The 20,089-nt window shown below is 39.8% G+C and overlaps 1 long non-coding RNA gene across 3 annotated transcripts in view; it reads right to left on the bottom strand.

The window, feature by feature from the left end:
* Positions 1-326: 326 nt before the first annotated feature.
* LOC120407135 overlaps positions 327-20,089 on the bottom strand; it is a 179,935-nt gene continuing 160,172 nt past the window's right edge. For 2 of the 3 annotated variants that reach the window (XR_005599811.1, XR_005599813.1), the window contains exon 4: positions 17,759-19,870. This is a non-coding gene — a long non-coding RNA (uncharacterized LOC120407135). Of the gene's footprint in view, positions 2,732-17,758; positions 19,871-20,089 lie in introns of those variants that run through there. The other variant, XR_005599812.1, reaches the window with a different exon arrangement.

Raw genomic sequence — 20,089 nt, 5'->3', positions numbered from 1 at the left:
CATGCCTATTTTGTGTCTTTTTCAATACACTGCTGTTTATTTCAGAAATAACTTCAATTATCTATGTTCTTTCTGGTGAAATTACTGGAATAAGCATGTACACTGATACTCAGTCTTCTGTGTGACTCATCATTTCCTGGAATAGCATGTACTGTTAGCTACTGCTGTAAATGAGTGTACTACACAGGTCCCCATTCCATTTAACCTATTCTGTATTATGATTATTGCATTGCAGGAAGAAGTGGTAGACTAATGCACTAGAGAATGTAGATTATACAATATAAAACACATTTTACTGGGGAAATGCAAATGGATTTTCTGTGGAAATGTGGGTGTTGAAAAAAATTAATAGGGAGCTAACTCAATCATTAATTATGGAGAGACTAGTTCCCCTCCATAATAAAATAAGAACTGGAATCAACATTAAACCATCTGGAATCCTTCTTGTCATCTCTCATAAATTCAGCATAGTTCCATTCATTCTTTGTTTAAAGTCCTTTATTCAGTGCTGATGCCATCTGCAATATTCTAATTCCACCTGTGTTTCAATTTCTCTCTAAGATCCACAGCTACAGTAATGCTCCCTTCTTAGTGAAGTCTAAATTACATAATGTAATTACAGACCATATCAAAATGCATATGCACAAAGGGACTGAATTAAGATTGCACAGGCAGCCTTAATTTTGGCATTTCCTAATTTTGAGGGTTTGAAATTGAATCTTTATTGTTTATTTAACATTGACTTTTTTGTAAAGTGATTTCCTAGGTTTTATAAAAACAAACTTAACCCCCACCCAATTCCAACACATGACATCATATTGACATGGGGGCATCAGCAAAGTTAGCACCTCCAGATCCACTGCACAGTCCTCTGTCACTTGAGCTAATGGAGTAATTCATTCTCTATCTGGACCAACACTAAGGGCAGATGAAACATCTTTTGTTACAGGGTTTCAAAAATATTGATAAAGCTAAGGAAGGTGAGACTTAAGAATCTTGGGTCCCATTCCAGGCTCTGGAACTGAATGTTCTCTAACAGTCATGGCTCTGGAGGGGAGTTTGTTTGGGCCGTGTTACCCCAAAGGTTGGCACCATGTGCCCCATCCCTTCCTACCTGTTCCTGTTTCAGTCCAATTTCTTCCCCACTCTTCTCTCCTTGTCCCAGTATCTTTGTCCAGATAGTCTTAGTCTCTCCTCTGTCTGAATCCCAAGCTCCTACTATCACTCTGTGTCCCAGTCTCCTTGCTCAGACCCAGTTCCACCCTCCCAATTCCCTGTTGAATCTTTCTCCTTTCTCCCCATCTTCCAGTCGTACCCCCAAAACCTCATTTCTCCTTCCCACACCGGCTCCCCCAAAGATTGTTTGAGTCAGAGACACAGAATGTAAAATTTCAGCCCAAATTTTGGCAAAATTATAAGCAACTGTACACAGGATCTTATAATGGGAAGCGTCAGGCAACCTTAACAATAAACATTCCCACTGACCTTGCCTATAATATGGTATCATGACAAGACAAGACAAATGCAGCTGTCCAGTTGCATAACTATACAAATTTCAGTAAAATCACTTTCATGCAGAGATTTTCTTGCAGTGGAAATGCCATTCTTTTTACATTTTGACCTGCTGCAATGTGATATTAGATTGGCAACATTCAGTCATAAAATAGTAGCTTGTAGCTCCACTTACATGAATGATTTTCTTTTCAGAAAATCTGTTTAAAATCTGGCTATTACAACTTTTGAAATGTGGGAGAAATGTGGTGCTGGAATAATACATTTAACTAGTAAACTCTGTTGGACAGAAATTGTTAATATTTGCCCATCTATAATCAGACATTCAGAATTAGCTAGTCTTTGTAAAATTACAGCACTTCAATAATACAGTGTTAGAACTTTTAAATGACAAGGCTTTGTAGACCCAGGCCATAAAAAAATCTAAAAAATTACTATGTAGAGACCCCCCACCACCAATAACCTGCTTGCAAGGCTTGGAGCAAAATTATTTTAACTGTTTTTGTCCAGATGTTAAAGAAAAACCCAGTAACTTCTGGCAAGCATTGTGATGTTATTCCACAGCATAAAACAATCATGTTCTGCCAAACTGTTAACAGGAGGCTCCCTCAAAAGTCACGTCTCATCTAGTGACATATATAATATTCCCAGATATAACAATACCCCCTCTCACCTCTACAATATCCTCTCTGCAACTAAAAACATGAATTCCATACTCTTTTTCCTTCCAAGGGCATCTCTTCATTCACCATCAACTCTCTGTTGCAGTATTTCTCAACACTCCTGTTTCCTTCTGAAGTTCCTCATGATTTCTCCTTACCTCATAACTCCTCACAGCAGCAGTGATAGAAGGAGGGTCCTTTTGCATTCTTTGCTACTAGTAATGATGTCAGGGAGGATAACCTGCAGTCTTTGTATGGCAGATGATTATCTGAGTGTGGAGCAAGTCCTCTTTGGGTCTTGGGTGGGGTGAGGAGCTGGAGAGTTGATTCCTTTTGTTTCCTGAGTGGAATAAGTCTTCCTTGACTGCTATAATTCTCTTATACCTGGGGTGTGTAGATGAGGGGACAGGTTTCCCAAGGCTGAATGGTGGGGATTGAGCAGACAGACCCTGGTAGGCTGCAGTGGCCAAATGTCTTCTACTCAGTGTGGCAATAGCTTGTATCCATCTCCTCTCATCTCCATGCACTTCTGGAAAATCTTGAGAGAGCTGTGAGGCCTACACAATAAATCCCCAGTATGCTCTTACAAATACTGGTTGGAGATGCAAGGAAGTAGTTTTATTTGCAGCAACTATCATGGTAAAATGAGTAGTGAGTGCTCTCAAAATGAGATGAACTTTTTAACTAGAACTGGCTTTGGCATTTGTGTTCAGAGGATGAAAGAATTTTTGGCTGCTTCCTCTTTCTCCCACCAAACACAACCAATATCTGTTCATGATCACCACACCACTACACACAAGGCCCATCAGAGGATTGTGGGGAGGTTTAGTGAAATCCTTTCCCCACTGAACATAATGGCAAGACTACCATTGACTTCAATGGGGCCAGAATGTCACCTATAATTCTTGGGTTACAAACTTAACTGACCCCCTTTTTTTTTTTTTTTTAAACACAAGAGTATATATATATATGCATTTAGGGGAATACTTATGTCTCTGCAGAAGCAAAATATAATGTTGTGGGCCATCCCTACATGGCCCCTTGTGGGCCAGTATTGTGCTGCAGGTGAACCTGCATTTATATCCCCCGATTGGAGTGGTGATATGCTCACTTTATTCACCTAGGGCAAGCGGAAGCCAACAAATACTAACAGAATATCATGTCTCCTTTTAATAAGGACAGGAGCAATTACAACAAACAGTTCATCAGATTATCACCTCAGGACACCGGTTTAGCAATCCTAACTTAAAATCCACAAAACAGAGCTTCTGGTTAGGTTGGTCTCCTGGACCCACAGCAGCCTGCATGACTTTTACTCTGCCTATCTCTTGCTCAGCTTCCTCTTCCTGTTTATATAGCCCAGCCCTGTTGCTAGGCAGGGCTGCCTTGAGTACACGCCAGCCTTTCCCAGCTGTAGGCAGCCTGTTCCTTAAAGGAGGATAGCATGCTTGGTCACACAGAGCCTCACTGTATATTCCTTTCAGTCTTAGAAATCAGTTTAAATCTGTGGTCTGTCTAAATTTTCAAGGACAGCTCACAAGGAAAAGGGGTAGAACATTACTTTAAAAATAATTCTGGGATTCAAAAGATTATATAAACAAGAGGATTGCCTGAACCCTCTACAGCTCATCATTATTATAAAATGAACCATTTTCAAATATCCAGGAACACTATGGAGAAGCAAAACAAGACTCAGAACAGTACTTTGTTTTGATGGGCGCATGGGGAATTACCATTGCTTTGGGTGTATGTTTCATATACTTTCTGGGGTAGACCCCAGAAAAGAAAGGTAATTTATCTAAACAGATATATGAAATCCCTTTTTCCCTCAAAATGATACAGAACAAATGAAGATTAGGAGATCAAATTGCTCTTTGAATGCTGCTCTTTGAGAATCCAATTAGGATTTAAAAATAATAATAATAAAATAAGGGAGCAGTGAGAATCCATCTGCACAGATTTATCATTATCTGTCCTAATTTTGTTATAGGCCTGTAGGTCTATATATTTAATCCTACATAGATAAAACAAACATAAAATAAAAACACTACTTGTTGTTTAAAGCTGTCTTTAGAGATATTTAAGATGATGGGCACATCTGTGGAGTTATATTGTGTCTTTCAGTGAGATTCTTAAAGCAGTTTACAAACTTTAAACAAAATTCAAATACCCATGCAGTTACTGTGAATCATTTATCTTAAAGAGGTAAAAATTAGGCCTGGATAGATTAAGTGGCCACATGGTAAATTAGTGTTAGGATTGGGAATAGAAACAGAGCCCTAAACTGACTCCCACTACATTGCTAAAACCATCAAACCACAATGTCATGACATGAAATAGAATTACATCTCTACCTTGATATAACACAACCTGATATAACACAAGTCTGGATGTAATGCGGTAAAGCAGTGCTCTGGGGGGCTGGAGGAGGGGGCTGCACAAAGCAAGTTCGATATAATGTGGTTTCACCTAAAACACAGTAAGATTTTTTGGCTCCCGAGGACGTTATATTGAGGTAGAGGTGTATATACTAAGAAGAAGAGTTAAATGGTGTTTAAATGAGACAGATGTAGAGGAAAATTTTGATTTTACAACCCTTTGCAGAAATAGATCTGCAGGATGAAAGCCCCAATTAGCTGAAAGCCTAAGGATAGGAAATATGGTAAAATGGGTAATATGGTAAAATTCACTATGGTGCAGTGAATAGCACAAGGAGTTAGAATACTGAGATTTCATTCCTGGCTCTGTAACTTTGGGCAAGTCACCATAGCTTTCTTTCCTCTCCTACTGCTCATTTATTTAGGCTGCAAACACTTAAGGTCAGTGAATGCCTCTCACTGTATGTGTACAGCATCTAGCAGCACAATGTGGCCTCAATCTCAGCTGGAGCTTCTTCTAAGTGCTACTGTAAATAGAAATAATAAATTAGGTTTATGCAGGTCTGAAGATAAAGTTTTGCAGCAGAGGCTCTTCAGTCAGCACAACCCTGCAGGCCCAATCAACCTTCATCTAACCCAGAATTTTAACCCAACTTTCACAAAACTGGGTTTTCACTCTTCTCATTATCTTTTATTGGGTCAAACTCTGCTGGTGTAGATTTGTTCAGCTCCATTGACTTGAGCCTGTTTAAAATCTAGCCCCTTAGGTATTATTAACTTGGCACTAGGTTCAGAAAGCACACATCCTTTAGAAACATTTTAATGTGTAGGGAAACCTAAGTGGCTTTATCAAAACCCTCAACTGATTCATATAACACTGAGTACATTGAACCAACATACAGTAGGATAGGTTTCATCTGAAGTTCAGCCAGCCAGAAGTCTACCTTAGCCAGAAGTCATGAAGTAAATACAAGAAAGCAAAACCAATCACCAGAGGGGAACAAGGTTTTGAAAGTGAGTTGAAAGAAGCTTTACTTACATGCATGGCAAGAAATCTATTGAACAAAACAAATTACACAATGCTAGTAGAGTGACTCTCTGCCTCAGGGAAATACAAAACAGCACACAATGAAGAAGGAAAAAGAACTGAAAACTGAAATCAAAACAAAGACAAGTAAGATGATACAGAAAAAAAAACAGTTAGAAATAACAAAATACTACTACTACCCCTAATAGGCTCAATCCCAAACAGCATACACATTACAGTATTCAAGAATCAAAGAAGGAGAACCAAATGTTGACTTTAAGAAGTAATAGCCCTGCCAGAACCCATCAATGGCATATAAGAAGAATCATTCTTTACCCCTGAAAGAAAAACATTTAAAATATGGAATACAACTTAAGATGCCCATTACAGGTCAAGTGTTCAGAATAAGACTCTACATTCCAGTCACTGTTCTAGGACCAGTAAATGGAGACAATTCTATAAATACTTGGTAAAATGGGAAATAGTCTTGTGACTAAAATGGCTTTAAAGCCTCATTTATTTTTGATGTGCACTTAAGTTATCTTTTCACTCTACTGTAAGAATGTTGCCAAAATAAACATTGTTCTTAAAAACAAAAAAAATAGACCTTACTGCTACTGAAATCCAACATGGGCTCTGAATTTACATTTTTATGTAAACAATCAGAGGACTAGAGGCTCTGATTATGATTAAAGATTAACAGAGATAAATATGTATCACTAGCTAAGAAGTGGTAACACAAGCAGGACATAACAATAGTTTTTAAAATATCTGAGAGTGCAAACACCAAGCACTCAGAAGCATTGTTTACTCTGGTACTATTTGCATGGTGATCTAAGATTAAATCAAGATAGGGGAAATATAATCTATCAAGCAAAAAAAAATCTTATATGAGATATATGAGGTTATGGGATATGTTCCTTAGTGAAGTGATAGAAGTGCCATTACTTGGGACAGTTACACTGTCTGCTCTAGGAACTAAAAAATGTACTGTGGGGAAAGATAAGATGATCTAATAGTTCTTCCACCTTTGGCTTCTTTGATCCAGTAGCCAATGAGTTTGAAGTTTCTTTCTTATTCCCTCCAATTTTTATTGTCACAAGCACCTGGTGCAACCAGGCACTCAGGTACCACAGTGATGGGTGGATCATCAGAAACTAGAATAGAATATAAAAGAACAGAACAGATACATATTTACACGCTTCAGACTAGATTGTGTATTACAGAAGAAGATTGCATTAAGACGACGGGGGTCCACACAAGCATTTTGAATTGAGGTTTATATAATATCCTGTAGATTCCTGTTTCTAACACTTATGTTTCTGCATATTTGCAAACAGATGATTGCTTTGTGGTTTCTGACTGTTAAAATGATCACAGATATTCCCTGCTGATCAAGGGATTTCCTTACCCTGTGCAGAGCCTTCATTGAAGAAGTTTGGGGGAGAACATGTCACACATTAACCAAACACAAGTCTCTATGGTCTCACTAATCTAATAATAAGACTTACTGTCAAATATTTTGGAAATTGCTCTTTAAAATTCACTTTTCCCATCAAATTAATTTTATACTCAAAAGAAAATGATTATCAACAGTTTACAATAAAAAGAGTCATTAAGGGACTTAATTATTTCTCTCTCTATTAATATTTCATTTTGTCCTCCTAAAGATCTATCTTGACAGAGAACAGGAAGTTGGTCTAATTTTGGAACTCTTAGTGGAGGAAACATAGCATGGGGGAGCACACATTTCAGACAAACTGTCCATTGCACAGTCATACATTGCAGGTGTTATATAATCATTGGCCATGAAAAACTTCAGAGGATAAGGATTGAATTTTATATGTATTCCAGGCTCCGAGATTTTAATACAAGCTTCCAAACTTGGACTGATTCTGATTCTCATCCAGAATCACTGGCTAACACTGATAGAAAGTATCTTTCTCCATGTCTATGTTTCAGACTTCTCTGATGAGCCACAATCTAGAGAGCATACCAAAGACAAGTTATGGGATCATTCTTGTATGGTCTTTCAAAGATTTCATTAAAATTGTGTAGAAGCCAAACTAACTTAGCTCTATTTTTCAGAAATTCATTCTTTCTAGGGAATACTACCTCTTCCTCTTTCATACTACATATACTCAGCACACTATCTTCTATGCTGTCAAAACAGTTTTCAAATTTGTTCTCTTAGTACAATTTTGCCTCACAATTTTCTCTCTTCTTTAGTAATATCTATTTCTCAGACTAGCATCCCTTATCTGATATACATTTCTATATCTGTTTTATTCTAATTTCTTCTCATGCTTTTATTTACTCTTCTGCTAATGAGAACTCTAAGAACTCCAAGTATGGTTGTAATGTGCTGCTAGAGACACCCAGAGCTGTGAGCCACTGTTACCTCTCTGCCTCAGCAAGCATAAGTTTTGCTAGAGATTAGACTGTGTCATCTCTCTGCTACACCAGCCTGTCTCTTTCACCAGAAAACTCTGCAAGGGTTTCCCAACATAAACCTTGCCTCGCAGGTAAAAATCAGTGAACCCCAGCTCCTGAGTTCCTCAAAGAAGTTTCTCTGCAATGAACAGCCTGTACCACTGTACATTCACAGAAGATAATAAGTTTGCTGCTCTGTTAAAGAGTGAGTGCATTACAATTTATTAATTTAACTGAGGTAAATACACACTTCCTTTCAAACTCCGCACTGAATTGGTTTATAGTAAATGTAAAACAAGTGTATTAACAGAACAACATGAACTAAGTGATATCAAGTAAAAGAGATAAAGGTAGAGATGGTTAGAAGTAAATAAGAGTGAAAACACACATTTAAAAGTCTAAAATTTAATCTAGCAAAATACACTGTTTGTTCAAGGTGGTTTCTCTCACCCATAGTTTCCTTTCAAGCATTTTCATCACAGATCAATTGTTTGGTTTCTTTGTCTCCGTAAGGTGAAGGATAAAGATGGAGTCTCTCTGTTCCATCTATTCTCAAAAGGATGCCTTGGTTTTACAAGTCAAAAGGGCCTTCTGGGGACCTAGTCTAGGGTCCAGAGACTCTAGCGTGGAGGAACCATGTTAATTCTTTGTCTCTCAAGTTCAGGCTCAAGATAATACCCAGTTGTTCAGCTGGATAGCTTTGTTTATGGCTAATATGTAAATTCAGATAAATCCACATTCCTCTGTTTAGGACAGACCTGTTTATCAACTTTACTTAGGCTGGGCTGTCTTGTCTTAAACCTATTCTAGTAACGTCATAAAGAGGGAATTCATAACTTCACATACAAGGTCAATACATGCATTTTAGAATAATATTAATAGCTGGTGTGTTATTCACATTTATAGAATACCTCACAAAGCATACTGTGTACAAATATTATTGCTGTAGTCTGTAGGGTGCAAGTACATGGGAGCCTGGGGTCACAGCAGTTCTCTAACTTCTGAAGTATGCCCCTATATTTTCTCACTCAGCATATGTTAGATCTCTCTCAAGAACAAAGGTATTCTGTTGGTAAGTGCATGATGCGATGCTTGACTGGACCTGGCAAAACACAATTTACTTGCATTTCTTGTATTTACATTCTTTCACAATAGTCTGAATTAATGATGGAAAATATTATTAAGTTTCTTTACTTTGGATAGTTTGTCAGAAGAATAGTTAGGTGGCTCAAAGTATTTTATGAGCAGTGAGGGTGCCACAAGAAATTTTTTCCCTCTCCACACATGCACACTAAATTAAAACAATTGCTTAGATGGAAAAGTAATATTAGGAAACTATTTACTGTCTTTTTAATGGTATTTTAATATGACTTAGTGACCAGAAGCAAAATGAAGAACTAGCATCATGTGACAAACAAGCTGTTCACAGACAACAAAAAAATACTGCAGGTGCCTCCAGTGGTTGATAGATCACTGTTTTAGAACTCCTGTCCATGTTCCCACCTCAGTGGATGTGGCCTCTTATAGAGGGTGAAGGAACGAAAATAATAGAATTTCACCATAGTACTTCCCTTTCTTAAGTACCAGTTAAGACCTAACATATGTACAGGTTGTGGCCTCTAGTATGCATCTCCTGCTCACAGACATTCACATGTGCATACTTATAACACTGGATTTGGAAACTAAACACTAAGAGGAAAGGAAAAAAATCATGCACAAGAAAAACCACTTAAGCAATTTAAATAAAGACAAGCCATTGCGTGATGCAAACATTATACACAATGTCTCAGTTATAAAGAAAGCTGCAGATTACTGCAATCTACAGTACTTCCCTGTGACTGTCTAATAATTGGTGAAAACGCAGACAGAGACTGGATGTTCCAGTCCAGCCTTTTCACTTAATTTATTTCTAAATCTGCTTAAATGAAATATGACTAGAGAGTTTATCCATTTCTCTATGTATGAAGTTGTCAGATCTCTTATAAACAAACAGGCTCATTTGAGATATGATGAAGTACAAACAATCAGGAAGGCATCCAGCTTTATGACAGAAATAGGTCCAGAAAAACTCCAGCTGTTTATGCAAATGCTGGTACTGAGACGCTGGCACCTTATCAAGGACCAGCAGATCAGTGGCATATTTGTGTACTCTCTTCAGCATGTAATGGATGTTTACTGCATCAAACAGGAAAAATCAACAAACTTCCTAGCAACATTTAAAGGATTTGGTATATTGGGACCTGCAATAGTGCCTAATCTAGTACTATCTAATTAAAACCTGCCTGGCGGTTAAATCTAGCTACTGGTGACTCATATGCCTCTGCAGACTTGACTTAACATATTTTTCCTTTCATTCAAAGCAATTTCTGCAAAGCAGTCACCTATGAGATCCATACTATAAGCAGACCTCCCATTTATTTCTGGTTTCTTTTCCTCTGTCATCTTTCTGTTTTAAACTGTGTCTTTTTTTACTGCTGTATTAAGCTCTTTGAAAAGAATTAAATAAAAAGTTTACAATAGGGCATTGCAACCATGTATTAACATAATATAAACCCATAGTCCGTTTCTTCAATATATAGTCACAAAAGTCAGTGAAGTGAATAACACTTCCACTTTAGAGTATGAAGATATTAGCATTAACTGTAATTCAACTAGTTCATAGGCCACGGTAACATACATTTCCTTCTCTGCCAACGTGTTTGTAATTAATTTGAAGGAAAGAAAGTATCTTTCAAAATGGATACTTTTGGAAGCCAAATACTGTCATTCCCCAAATCACCCAATACAATATTCTGCAGCCCCTTCTCTTTGCTAGGAAATTTTAGGTCTTCCATTTTAGTATCAATTATACCCAACCGTGATTGACTAGAATGATAGAATCATAGAATATCAGGGTTAGAAGGGACCTCAGGAGGTCATCTAGTCCAACCCCCTGCTCAAAGCAGGACCAATCTCCAACTAAATCATCCCACTCAGGGCTTTGTCAAGCCTGACCTTAAAAACCTCTAAGGAAGGAGATTCCACCACCTCCCTAGGTAACCCATTCCTGTGCTTCACCACCCTCCTAGTGAAAAAAAGTTTTTCCTAATATCCAACCTAAACCTCCCCCACTGCAACTTGAGACCATTACTCCTTGTTCTGTCATCTGGTACCACTGATAACAGTTTAGATCCTTCCTCTTTGGAACCCCGTTTCAGCTAGTTGAAAGCAGCTATCAAATCCCCCCTCATTCTTCTCTTCTGCAGACTAAACAATCCCAGTTCCCTCAGCCTCTCTTCATAAGTCATGTGCTCCAGCCCCCTAATCATTTTTGTTGCCTTCCGCTGGACTCTTTCCAATTTTTCCACATCCTTTTTATAGTGTGGGGCCCCAAACTGGACACAGTACTCCAGATGAGGACTCACCAACGTCGAATAGAGGGGAATGATCACATCCCTCAATCTGCTGGCAATGCCTCTACTTATACAGCCCAAAATGTCATTAGTATTCTTGGCAACAAAGGCACGCTGTCGACTCATATCCAGCTTCTCATCCACAGTAACCCCTAGGTCCTTTTCTGTAGAACTGCTGCCTAGCCATTTGGTCTCTAATCTGTAGCAGTGCATGGGATTCTTCCGTCCTAAGTGCAGGACTCTGCACTAGTCCTTGTTGAACCTCATCAGGTTTCTTTTGGCCCAATCCTCTAATTTGTCTAGGTCCCTCTGTATCCTATCCCTACCCTCTAGCATATCTACCACTCTTCCCAGTTTAGTGTCATATGAAAACATGCTGAGAGTGCAATTCATGCTATCCTCCAGACCATTAATGAAGATATTGAACAAAACTAGCCCCAGGACCGACCCTTGGGGCACTCTGCTCAATGCTGGCTGCCAACAAGACATGGAGCCATTGATCACTATCCATTGAGCCTGACGATCTAGCCAGCTTTCTATCCACCTTATAGTCCATGAGAATGAGCTAATAAAATCATAACCTGAATTTATGAAAGTATATAACCTGTACACATATTCACTATTAAATTGATAGCAGAGCTGGTTGATTCCCCATACCCCAACTTCTAGGGAAATTTTTCATATTCAGTGGAAATTAATATACTGAAAAATTTCAGCTGAAATATTTCCATTTTGGGGCAATTGTCTTTTTACCCTCCGCTCCCAAATATATATATATTTCTCAAAAGCAGGTTTTTTTTAGTGAGAAGTTATGTTTTGTTGAAATCTCAAATTTCCATTCAAAACAGTTTAGTCTGAAAAAAATTGACCAGCATTAATCAATATTGATTTTTTGACTTTCAGTTGATGGAACACCTTATGTGTGTGTAAAACACTGTCAGATGCTCACTTTTTTCAGCATATCCAGGCCCAAATCCTGCTCTCAGGTACAGGTGCAAAAGTATACAGCTACTTCATCAAAATCACTCTCAGTGACACAAATTTGACTCTGAATTTAAAATAGATTAAAGAGAAATACCATCTCATATACAATATCCCTTTAAATTAAAGCCATCTCTCTGTAACATCTTACTGAGACTGTTTTAAGGATGTGTGCTTGAATATAATTTTGAGGAACTGGATGTGTGCCTTTTGGATAGCTGCACATTGAAAACAAAAGGAAATTGGATGTTGAGCTGAGGACTCTGTGTTCAGGTATAATGGTATTTGATAAAACGCGAGCATTGATGGTTGTGGGTGTTAATGTTACTTTAAATTGGATTTCCTTGATTGTCACTGATTGTGTGTATAGGTAATATCCTTGAACAATATAAAGATTCTTAACCCACTTAACTTGAACCTATTTAAAAGTTGTTGGGTTTTTTGGGGGGGAGTGGAGGTAGGAAACGGTGTGGGGTATTTATCTATGTGCTGTCTAATGTAGATGTATACTAAATCAGAAAGCACATTAAGTTGTTGGGTTTTTTGCAGCGGAGTGGAGGTAGGAAAGAGTGGGGGGTATTTATCTATGTGCTGTCTAATGTAGATGTGTATTAAATCAGAAAGCACATTAAGTATGCTTACTTGTAATCACATACATAGAATGTTAACTTAGAATGTAATTACAAAATCATTAGGCTGTGCAATGATTGTAGTAAAAACCTTTAGTCACCCTTTAAGTGAAGTGCCTCACTCTCTTTATTGAGGTTTAAAAGCTATGCATTAATAAGACACATTATTATACTTGCTATATATATTCTGGATTAATCAGATTTATATTTAACAAACAGTAACTTTCCTGTTAAATACAAATTAAATGCATTTAAGTGTATACAGCAGTAGAATGTTTAAAAAGATATCCATCACTGTTAAACTTTCTGAAAAATGCCATATAGTTTTCTTGTTTTTGCTTTTTAATTGTGCAAAAGAGAAAAAACTCCGTATTGAATTTTTGTAAAGCTGAGGTTCATCCTTAATAGGCCACACAAAGTTCTAAGATACTCTCTTGTGGCCCTGCTAGTCAGCTAAAGTGTACAAAGTCAACAAGGGGGAGCAGTTCAGATTGTTGGATCCCTCCCAGTACAAATTGATGACTAGTTCTGCGTGATTGTAGCAGGATTCTCTTGGGACAGGCTAGTGCACAGGCCTTTACTCAGCAGTCTCTCAGAAGCTTTGGGATGGCCTTGCTGGGAAACTGGAGGGCCTGGTAGCCGAATTACGGTCCACCATCCCCTGATATTTCCTACATTTCTGCAGCTGGGCAGATGATGGTGAAGTATAAGGGGACCTGGGACCTACTACTGTAGTGGGTCCCATCCCAAGCCCAAGGGGGAAAGGGTGAGGAGCATCTCAGTCCCCTCTATCTTGTACAACAGACAAGCCGTCCTGGGCCACACCTGGGCCACTTCCTACCTCCCTCTGTTCTCTCTTCAGTTTGGAGCATTGTCCCCAGCACCCAGCTTTTGGCTCAGGAGAGGATTGCTCTCATAGTTTCAATAGTTCAGTCTCTCGGGGCTTCTACAGCATAATTACCAGTGGCCAATTCCTCCCCCTTGTCAGGGAGAAGGTGGGGAAAAAAGGATGGTCAGACCCTTGGCATTTGGGTCTTACCCACAGTCTGGACCCTTCCCCTGTAGATCCCTCTGTCCCAGAAGCTGCAGTCTGGCTGTCTTCCTGCAGCCAATCTCTCTTTTGCTCTCCTCTCTATTGCCTGTCAAAACCTCCTCTTTGAGCAGGCCCTACATTTGGAGTATGCTCTGTAGTTGCTGAGTGGCAGGTCCTTCTTGGCCTAATACAGCTCAACAACTCCCTCAGCCTTCATGTGTGGTCTGTAAATCCCATCACACACTTCCCCTCAAGCTGGAAGTCAAAGACCTGTCTGTGTGGACAAGCTTCCCCCATCTAGCAAGAATAAGTCCGCATCTTGTGGTCTCCTTCTCCTTGGTACCTTAAACCTGTATGGCTGCAGTGAGAGGTACTACTGCATGATCCAAGGGTTATTGTTTCTCATGGCATGCAGCCATAGAAAGGGTGCATGATCTGTTGCCAGACAGAATGGCTGTCCCCATAAGTAATAGTGGTAATAGCACATTGATGGCTCATTTCACTGCCAAAGCCTCCTTTTTGATTATTGAGAAAGAAGTTTCTCAGGGGAACAAATATGAGCAGAGGTAAATAATTGGGTGGTCTTCTCCTTTCACCTCCTGAGACAGCACAGTCATGAGGCCAACATCAGAGGCATCCAAAACAAAGGGTTTTGAAAAATCAGGGTGAAACAAGTCAGGCTCCTGAGTCAGCTGATCCTTCAATTTTCTGAATGTCATGGCATAGTTGTGAGGCCATCAGAGCTTCTTGGGAGTTGCATCCTTCACCAGCTCTGCCAGTGGGGCCCCAGTTGTATGAAATCCAGAATAAATTATCTGTAATACCCTGCTAATCCCAGGAAATATTGTATCTGCTGATTTGCAGTGGACTTGGTGAATTCTGCTAGGTCTTAGACTTTTCCCACCAAAAGGCATAGATGCCCCCTATTCACTGTATACCCCAGGTATGTCAGCTCCCAGTTGGTTGGATCGACTAGCTGAAAGTCCAGAGTTTCTAAGACTCTGCAAGACTTTCACAACATGCTTCAGCTGTTTATTCCAGGACTTGATATAGATGACAATATCATCAATGTTTGGAGCTACATGTTGGTTGTGAGGCTGAAGAACCTTATGCATTAGCTTTTGGAAGATGGCTGCCATGCTGTGTAGGTCAAGGAGAATAATCTTCAACTGGTACAAACTGAATGGCATGTAGAAGGCTGTCTTTTCTCAGGATTCTGGACTCTAGAGAATCTACCAGTAATCCCTGGTTAGGTTGAGATTGGTGATATTACTGGCAGCTCCTAACCTCTAACGGGTCAACCCTCACCATAGTTTGGCAGCAATCTAAGTCTATCAACCCTTGTGTCTCTTTGCCATTGACTCATATGGACACTAGTAGTTTCCACGGCCCCATCTTACAGGCCCTGGGGTCAGACACCCATACTTGGGTGTACAGACAGTCCATGTATGGGCAATTTAAGTGGAAGCGTCCTGGCTGCCCACATGCAAAGCAATCTTCTGTGACCAGTGGGGGTGGGGGAGCAGTTCCACCTGGTCTGCATCTCCTTTTAGTTTCAAGAGGGACTGTTCCTTGAACCCACCACACTTCCAAGCTCCAGGTCCTGGTGGGGTGCCATCACCTGACACTCTTGCTCTGCAGCTCAGGTCTTTCTAGTATCATGTTGCCATGTCCTCTTTCCACCTTCCTTTCTTGCTCCCTCTTCTGACACCTGTGCTGGCTGATGTGGGGCCAGATCACTCCATGGAGTCTCTACCATAGGTCTCATGGTGAGCTGATAATTCTCAGCTAAATGTATATCCTCAGAGAGGGTTTGGGGCCAATGACATCACCCACTTCTGTCCCCCAGACAGGAAAGTCTGCATAAACTGCTCTAAGACAATTCTTTCAGCTATCCAGACTCCTGTTTTTGAATTGGGTAGAAGCCACGGCCAACAATATTCTCTCAGGCAGTGGGCTACTGTCCATGGTCATGTCCTGGGTGGGAACCTTTCCCATCCAAATCACTAGTGATGAGTTTCTGCTGAAATATTGAAGGCATCTAGGATGTCTGTCTTAAATTGAGAGTAGACTTATGCAGCACTCACCTCTAGGCTCTGGTACACAGACTGGACCATACTCATTAAGAAGGGGTCAAGCAGAATGTATCAGTTCTCCGTAGGCCACCGTGGCAAAACTTTCAAAGGTTACCAGAAATGCCTCAGGGTTTTCATGAAGCCCCATTTGTATTAGCTTTAGTGTAAGGCCGAGGGTGGGACCCAGGCCAGTGCTGCCTGCAGCTGCGTTCCCTGGCATACTCTGGGACTGTAGCAGCATGGCCATCTGCTGCACCAGGTGTTGCTGTTGATCTCTTTGTTGGGCTTCTAACTCTCTAATAAGTTGTTGCTGCTACTGCTGCCACCACTGCAAGGCTTGCTGCTGTTGCTGGGAGGCCAGCTGCTAGAGCAGTTGGGTCATCTGCTGCTGCTGCTACTCGTCCATGACTCATTTCAACAGCTTGTCACACTCCATCTTTAGATCTCTCTCCCTCTGTTCTAGGGTGCCGGCATTCTCCACCACTTTGTAGCTGGGTTCATTTGGGACCAGCAGGTCTAGTAAGCAGGCCATCACTCAGCAGTCTTTCAGGGTCTTTGGATCACCTTGCTGGGTAATATGAGGTCCTGGAAGCTGAGTTACAGCCCACTGTACCTTGGTGCTCCCCAGGTTCATCCAGTTTGGCAGAGGGGGGAGAAAGGATAGAGGGACTTGGGCCCTCCTGCTCCACTGGGTCCCAGCCCAGGGCCCAAGGGAAAAGGGGAGGGGGGGAGGGGAGGAAGAGTCTCACTTCCCTCTATCTGGTACAACAGACCAGCCTCTCTTGGACAGTTCCTGCCTCCACCTGTTCTCTCTTCAGTTTCAGGGGTGTCCCAGCACCCGACTTCCCTCTCAGGAAAGGCTTGCTCCCACAGTCTCAATAGTTCAGTTAGTTGGGCTTCCTAGCTCAATTTCCAGTGTCCACTTGCTCTCCCTTGTCATGAAGAAGCAGGGAAAGATGGGGGGGGGGTCATATCCGTCTCCTGTAGATCCTATCCCAGAAGCTGCAGCCTGGCTGTTTCCTGCAGACAGTGTGCTTCAGTCTCTCCCCAATTGCCTATCAGAGCCTCTTTTTGAGCAGGCCCACCATTCGGAGTATGTTCTGCAGCTGCTGAAGAGCAGGTGCTTCTTGGCTCAGTACTGCTCTACAACTTCCTTAATCCCATCACAGTGAAGTTGTTTTACATTGTTGTCCTTCTGATAGAATTATTTTAACATAAATAAAGCCTCTTGTTTAAGATGAGTAAGAATATCTAGCTGGGCGTGTGAGGGAGAACATCCTAGGTTTAATCCTGGTATCAGTCACATCAATATAAATCTAGAGTAACTCCACTGAAATCAGTTGTAAAATCTGTGGACATGGGAGCAGAATTAGGCCCATAATCTTAAAAATACAACTCTTTTAGACCACTGAGAAGATTGTTTCAGTTTCTTAAATACATTAGATCGAAGACAACTATATTTCTGTTTTCCTCACAGATAATTATCTTATTCTCTCTTTTGGTAGTGAAGACCCTTCTAATGTTTTACCACTAGACTGGATAATGATCTGTGTTCATTAGTAACATCTTTGAAACCTAGTGGAGGAAAGCAAAATTTCCCTGTTTTTTTCTCCAGAAGGCCTAAATTCTAGGGGTGGATCACAATTTGTCATTGTATTATCTGATATGAAATTCTTATTAACTTATTTTTATGACCACGTTGAATTTTTTTTTGACAAAATGGTTAAAATGGATGCTTATACTTACTTGGACCATTAATGCATATTGTGGAAGTTGTCAGGAAAGTTCAGCTCTGTCCCCTTGGCAACATAAGCTTTATTTATTCTTCTGAGACCAACTCAAGAATGATTTGTTACTCTTGAATCAAGGGCTTCTTCTATGAGCTGTAAGACATCTGAGGTCATTGCCACTCTATAATTTGGGGGAAAACTTTACTGATATAGCCATCTTCCTGTCTTCCCTTCATCATCTTCCTCCCCATTCCCTCTTAATGGCTTTAAGAAGCCTGAGGTCTGAGTTTGTGAGCATCTTAATTTAAAAGAAGACACTGCTTTTGTATAGCCTGAGGACGAGGTATCAGAATGTGCACTACAGATCAAATGTTTAAAAACAGGTTTAATAATGTCTCAGATACCAGATGTGATGCTTCACACCTCACTACCTTTTCTTCTGTTCATGCAAGTGTCCATTTCATAGGTCTCCTAGACTGATTCGCTAGTTCTGCAGACTGTGATGTTTATGTAACTGGTAATATGTAGAATGTTGTAGGGATCCTGCCAAGTCAGATTTTTCTATTGTTGTTTCAAATAACATCTTAGCTTATCATAAAATGAAAGTTACACGAGGAAAAGTATTTCCTTCTCAGTTCTATATTGCAAAAAAAGCTTTTCTAAATGAACCAAAATGTTAACCAAATGTCCTCTACCCACAAATCACAACGATATAGTCTGAGATGGGAAAGTCCTTTTTAAAAAGGATTTTGGAGGGAAGGGACTAAATTTAGGCATATAGTGGAAAACAAGCCTCAAACTTTGGGTGCATGCATGTTTTATGGTATACTATTTTTGTATGCATGTACCATGGAAAGAGAGTGAACATACATTCACACAGAATTGGCAATATATCCATTTCACTTAAACCAGTTGCTACTGTATTGCTTACACTCCAGATGTTTATTTTTAGCACAGATAATATCATGCAGATTTGTAAGCACACTCATAAAATAAAAATCTGTTACCAACTACTAGTATAATTTTTCTTTATAAGAAAATAGGACTGGAAGGGATCTCCGGGGTCACTAAATCCAGTCCCCTGTTATAACAGGCAACCACATGATCCAATCCCATTCATAAATGTATCAAGCTCTATCTCAAAACCATTTAGGTTTCTTGCCTCCACTACTCCTGTTGCAAGATTGTTCCAGGAACACACTCCTCTGATGGTTAGAATCTTCATTAATTTCCATAATAAATTGAATTGTGGCCAGTTAATATATATTTGTTCTTTTCTTATGTTATTTAAAAATATAGAGTATTATAGGCACATTTTAATCATTAGCTGCTGTTATTAATTTCTTAGTGCCAAATTATTGCCAGTGAACACAGCAATATATGTGAGCGTCGAAAGCAACCCAGACCTTGATGATAATGTTATTTTCAAACTCTTAAATTTTGGACTATTCCTTAAGATAGATATTCTCTTCTGAACAGTCTCTCCTTCCAGCCTCTCAGTTAATTGATTCATAGAGTTTAAAGCCAGAAGGGACTATTATGTTAATCTACTCTGACCTCCTGTATAACACAAGCCCTAGAATTTCACCAACCTATTCATGCATCAAGCCCATAACAATCAAGAGCCTTGTGGCAATCTTCCCTGCACTAGAGTGCTTGGTTACATAAAAGATATCAGGACAGTATTAAGGAGAGACAATGGAGATAAATGTGTTTGAATACAAAGGTCTTAACCACACAGCCACATTCCTTTGTTTGATATTTGTGCTATTTCATTTCTTCTCCAGTTTTTAAGCCATGCCAAGACTAATTTTCCCCTTGTTGTAGTTTGGTTCTAATTCTCCTGTTGTTTCAGTTCTGTTCTGACTGCCTGTGTATTGCTGTTCCTCACATTTTGGTGCAATCTGAAAACGTGGTCACCATTGCGAAGAAACATTTAACAAAGTAGAGCATGATGCACCCAGGCAGGGTAAAGAGAAGTGTTTTTCTTTCTTTGGGTATAGTTGGTCCAAAAAAACCTGTGGGAGACATAAAAGTCCTGTCAGACTTTATAACATTTTACTGTGTTTGAACACATTTGTGAGCAGTCATGTCAGCTGACAATGCTGGTGCTATTAATGGCCAGTATAGATCACAACAAAGTACATTCACTATTGTGTCAGCTAATCAGGATTAAACTCTCAGTGGAGCAGATGACATACTGATGAACACATTGACTGGTGAGTCACATTCAGCAT

This window comes from Mauremys reevesii, linkage group 5 (genome assembly GCF_016161935.1).
Source record: "Mauremys reevesii isolate NIE-2019 linkage group 5, ASM1616193v1, whole genome shotgun sequence".
Taxonomy (NCBI): Eukaryota; Metazoa; Chordata; order Testudines; family Geoemydidae; genus Mauremys; species Mauremys reevesii.
Note: the sequence above shows the minus strand (reverse complement) of the source record. Positions and strands in the feature narration are given on the sequence as shown.